Here is a 5637-nt window from a genome sequence, read left to right on the forward strand (position 1 = left end):
AACATGGGTAGCAAGAAGGGAACAAATGTATCTACAATGTCTGGAGGCTACCTAAAAGAACAAATGCCTTCGTCCTCCACAATGTGCATAATAATGAATCATATAGACATTACTAATAGTTGCAAACCAATACTCAAATTCATTGACATACCAGGAACTATGGAACTATCACACATTCCCTTACCAAGTCAACTAGTCAAGCACTATATTCACAAGTAGTTGGATAAAATTGACGCATGTTTAGGGTTCAAGGCAATTAAACTTCAAATCATGATCAACTAATCCACAATGCCTATCATCAAATACCAAGAATCAAAACAATGTTCTCAAGTAAGGGGCACAGGGAAGCATAATTTATAATTCATTGGAACGTATTTTTGGATTTTTTTGTTTTTCAATTTTTTTTTGTATTTTTCATATAAGGAAAGCAATAAAAACTACACTAGGAAAGCAAGAAATCTAACCTAGAAAGAAAGAAAAACTATACTATAAAGCAAATAAAGAGAGAAAAGGAAGAGAATTTCCAAGTGAAAGAACACCCCCCCAAGCCAAATCAAGCAATGCCCTAATTGACTTGGGAGAGTAGCCTACTCCTCATCCTCATCCATCCTAGAATAGCCCCCTCCATGGCTAGAACCGGCTCCTCCATGGCTAGAGCCACCACCACCATACCCCGAACCACCAGCAAAATAGTTAGGGTCTACATTCCCCCCAAGCCCACCAAAAGGAGCATCGGTCCCATATCCATGGACCGATGAATAGTCCACATAGGTACCGTATGCACTTGGGTCCGTGTATCCCCCTTGGGGGTATTGGAACCAATCGGGGACAAGTGATTCGGGGGGAATTGCCCCCCGACGGGCATAATCATCATACATGGGGTATAAACCCCGCCCTAAGTTCCTCTCCACAACCCCAACCCTAGAATCTAGGGCTCCTACCCTAGTGTCCAAATTCCTAACCATACCCTCCATCCTCCCTTGCCCACTCTCTATCCGATCCAATTGGGTTCTAAAAGCCGAAAAGTCATATGGGGCGTTAGGGTCGATGTTGTAGTTGGTTGAGGAAGTGGGAATGTCGTATGTAAAGGGTGGAGGTGGTGGATAGTGTGGTGAATGGTGAGGAGGTGAGTGGTCAATTGGTGATTGATGGGGTTGGGGTGAAGGGTGAGGTGGTTGCACCTCACCTTGACCGTCAAGTGCAAAAGTGTAAGAAGGCTTCCCCTTCTCAAATTTGGTCAAGGTGGGGTGGGGTAAAGTGAAAGCATTATCCCTCCTACCCGATTCCCGTTGAATCACCCACCAAGTATCCCCTCCTATGACATTAACCCAGTTAAGGCTACCTAGATAGGGTAGGTCCATAAGAGTTGGGCCGGCTACCTTACCATCATCGTTAGGGAAAAAGCTAAGGTGTTTGACCGCTATATGTGTAACTAGGCCACCAAAGTATATGGGTACCCTAGACCTACCCGCCTCAGCCGCATTGGCCACCCGTTGGAAGTGGTTGGCCATTTTGTGGACTATATTGAGCTTTTCACTCCTAGGGACCATGTATGACCCTAGTAATTCAAGCTCATCCCGCCTAACATTGGCGGGTTCATGCCTACCAAAAATGGTAAGGCCAACAAACCGTTGCCAAATCTTTGGCACGGGATGTTGTATCCAAGTGCCTTTAGCGTGTTGGAGGTTCAAGTTAGGATCCCCCGTAAGGGATTGATAGACAACGGAAATGTTGTCTTGGGGTGGTTCAAGAGGCCTATCCGATTTCAACTCAAAAAATTTTCCAAACTCTTTCAAAGTTAATCTAATATCATTATTGAATAACCGAAATTGAACATGAAAAATTAAGGCATTTGATTTTATGACATTAAAACTAGAAACGAATTCTAAGGTTAAATAATCATAAGTATCGTAATGCATGTTAAAGAAACCGCTCATGCCAACTCCTTTGAACAATTTTTCAACATGTTTATCAATTCCTAGTCTAGAAAGCGTAGGATGATGAATAAAACGGGTAGGAATTACCTGCCGTGAGATGAGGTTGAGCATCCTTTGCCTTTGCTCTTGGGTGGTGATGACCACCCTCTCCCACCCCGGAATTTGCAACTCCGGGTCAATGCTGGGTGCTTGTTGCCTCGATCCTTCACCCCTTACAGTTCTAGACCTCTTGAAAGCCATTTTATGTGAAAGTAGTAGGAATTGAAGCTTTCTCTCTCTTAGGGTTTGAGAAGAAATTGAGAGAAAGTGTTGAAAATTTAGTGTAGATTGTAGAGGAAGATGAGAGGAGTTGGAAAATGTAAGAATTTTTAAGTTTGGATGGAAGAATTGGAGAAGATCTTGGATTGAAGTGTGAGTTGAAGGTTTGAAAATGGAGGTTTTAGAGAGAGAAAGTGAGATGAAGAAGATGAAATAAGGAAAAAGTGAGGAAAGAAAGAAGAGAAAAGAAAATAAAGGGGGGACGGGCTGTAGGCGCGCCCGATCGGGCGAAGGTTTGAAATTCCAGAACTCAAGTTGCACGCCCGATCGGGCGAGCTCCGCCCGATCGGGCGTGAACGCGAACAAAATTTTCGCCCTTTGCTCGCCCGATCGGGCAAGCTTCGCCCGAGAAATCTTTCCTTCTCACTCGATTTGCGCCCGATCGGGCGAAAAGAGAACTCGTTTCCAGCTCTCCTCTCGCGCCCGATCGGGCAAGCTTCGCCCGATCGGGCGAAATTAGCCACGAAATCAGCTCTGCTTGCGCGCCCGATCGGGCGAATTTTTTTCCGATTTTTGCCTCACTTGCGCGCCCGATCGGGCGAGCCTCGCCCGATCGGGCCCGTACCAAGCCCTGGAGTTTCTACGATTTCTTTTCTTCTTCAAATTTTTCTAAGTCTTTTTACCTGTCAAATTCATACCTGTACAACAACACTTAAAACTGGTGAAATATCACTCTCCTCACCTCTCTAAAATAAAAATAAAAATAAGAGAAAAGGAAAACTAATCTAGAAAGCATGAAATACGGGTTGCCTCCCGCAAAGCGCTGGTTTATCTAAGTCCCGCACGACCTTCTTACCAAGTACAATTCCTAGGACCCTTGGCCTAACGCTTGATCGGGTGGTTTCTCACCCGTTCTAGCGATGTTTAGGCTGCGATGCGGCTTCCTGACATAACTTGTGGGACGCCAAGTCGCCTTATCTGGTGGATCCTCCTTGACTTGGACTGGGGGATCTTCAATGCTACGCACTAAAAACCCTCCTTTGATCGAATGTTGCTTCAAATTGTCATTGCGTTCAACACTTGCAACTCGATCTGGCGCAACACTTACCGTAGGCTCGATTCGCACAACTTGCTCGATCGGTTCCACTTGTTCATCCTCGAAACCAAGACCAACATTGTAGAGTGCTCTTTTTATTGCATCGACTTCCTTCTACCATTTGTCTATCTCATCTAAAAAGGATGCAACACAAGATACCGCCTCCAAGGGATCTTTTTCAAGAGCTTGGGGCTTGTTAGAATAATTTACAACCACATTAACACTGAAACATTTCTCCTCAGTCATGGAGCTTTTGGGGGCATTATTCAGATTAAAGACTACTTTATCGTCCCCTACTGATAGTGTTAACTTACCACTTCTTACATCTATGACTGCTCCTGCAGTGTTAAGGAATGGTCTACCCAAAATAATTGGGGTTTGCATATCCTCAGCCATATCAAGAACAACAAAATCCACAGGTATATAAAATTTACCTACTCTAACGGGGACATCCTCTAAAACACCTAAGGGGTATTTGAAAGAACGGTCGGCCATTTGTAGAGTTATATTGGTAGCTTTTAACTTACCCATATTCAACTTAGAACACACAGATAATGTCATGACGCTAACACTAGCACCCAAATCACATAATGCATTATCAATCAAGAGATTGCCAATATGACAAGGGATAGAAAAACTACCCGGATCTTTTAATTTAGGTGGAGACTTATTTTGAAGTACGGCACTACACTCTGCAGTGAAAGCTACTGTCTCTACCTCACTAATAGACCTTTTTCTCGTCAATATTTCTTTCATGAATTTTTCATACGAGGGGATTTGTGTGATCAATTCAGTAAAGGGAACTGTTACCTTCAAATCTTTAACCACCTCCAGGAACTTACCAAACTGTTTATCCAAGTTTGTCTTCAATTGACGATTGGGGAAAGGAAGTTTGATAATTGGCTTTTGAGCATTCTTATTCTTGTCTGGAGTAGCCACCTTCTCTGGAGTTTTACCCTGCAATGTAAAATTAGATATGTTAGTATTATCCTTTAGCCCTGCAGGGCTATCAACTACATTGTTTGGTTTAATGGAATCAAGATTAGCATTATTTAATAAAATAGGTTCATCAACTCTGGGCATAGAGGGCCCTTCATAGTTTGAACCACTCCTTAGAGTAATTGCAAATGCTTGATCCGTAGGCCTAGTCGGCTGTGCCGGCAGGGCTCCCTGTTGGCGTGCTTGTAGAGTAGCGGAGAGTTGCGCAATTTGATTATCTACAATTTTATTATGCGCTAGAATTTGATCAATTGTCGCATCCCTGCTCTCCATGTGCTTTTGCATATTGACCAACATTGCTCTAATTTCTCCCAAAGAAGGGTCGGAAGATGAGGGGGGTTGTTGTGGTTGATTTTTCTGGCTAGCATTAGGGTGATAATATTTCTGCTGCTGTTGCTGTGGCACCTGTGGTTCTTGTGGTGGTGGATTTTGAACATTAGTGCTCCGGTAGGAAAGGTATGGATGATTCCGATACCCAGGATTGTAAGTGTTGGAGTATGGGTTATTCTGCCTATAAGCTTAGAAGGCATTAACTTGCTCCACGGAACTCTGGCAATCCTGCTCCCAATGACCTACAATACCACAATTTTCACAGAAAGCCTCATTAGAATTATTATTAATCGCAGAAACATTGGCTACATTAGCAGTGCTCAGATTATCCAATTTTTGGCAAATAGAGGTCAATTGAGCTTGCAAAAAGGATACAGAGTCGACACTATGTTTCCCCTTGTTAGCAAATCCTCTAGGATTCCCATATTGGGAATTGTGTATCGCCATGTCTTCAATAACCTGACCTGCATCATCAACATTAAGATTCATGAATCTCCCACTAGCTGCAGAGTCTAAAATTATTCTAGAAGAATTTCCAATGCCGTTATAAAAGGCTTGGATTAACTGCCATTGCACTAAATTATGGTGAGGGCATTCTCTTTGTAAGTCCTTGAACCTCTCCCAAGCCTCATATAAAGACTCATCGACTTCTTGGGCAAAGTTCTGAATCGCACTCCGTAGTACTGCTGTTCTCTCTGCAGGATAATACTTGTTATAGAAATTCAAAACAAGAGTTTCCCAGTCAGTTATACCAAGTGTAGTTCAATTTAAGCCATTAAACCACAATTTAGCTTTTCCAGTTAAAGAGAAGGGAAAGAGAATCTCCCTGATCTGGTCTTGAGTGACCCCGGCTTGTCTGATGGTGTTGCAATATTGACAAAAGTCGGCAATGTGAAGATTCGGATCTTCACCCTTTGCTCCACTGAATTGCTTCCTCTCTATCATCGTTATAAATTGAGGTTTAATTTCAAATTGAACCCCATCAAGAGCCGGAGTAGGGGTGAGATGTGGAAAATC

General features: G+C 43.1%; 1 non-coding gene across 1 annotated transcript; it reads left to right on the forward strand.

Annotated features, from left to right (window-relative positions):
• Positions 1–5197: 5197 nt before the first annotated feature.
• On the forward strand, positions 5198–5304 carry LOC145561015 (small nucleolar RNA R71). The gene has a single exon (XR_014093598.1). It is a non-coding gene; the product is annotated as a small nucleolar RNA R71 (small nucleolar RNA).
• The last annotated feature ends 333 nt before the right edge of the window (positions 5305–5637 follow it).

The sequence above is a fragment of the Chenopodium album genome, chromosome 9 (assembly GCF_948465745.1).
Source record: "Chenopodium album chromosome 9, dcCheAlbu1.1, whole genome shotgun sequence".
NCBI classification, from domain to species: Eukaryota; Viridiplantae; Streptophyta; class Magnoliopsida; order Caryophyllales; family Amaranthaceae; genus Chenopodium; species Chenopodium album.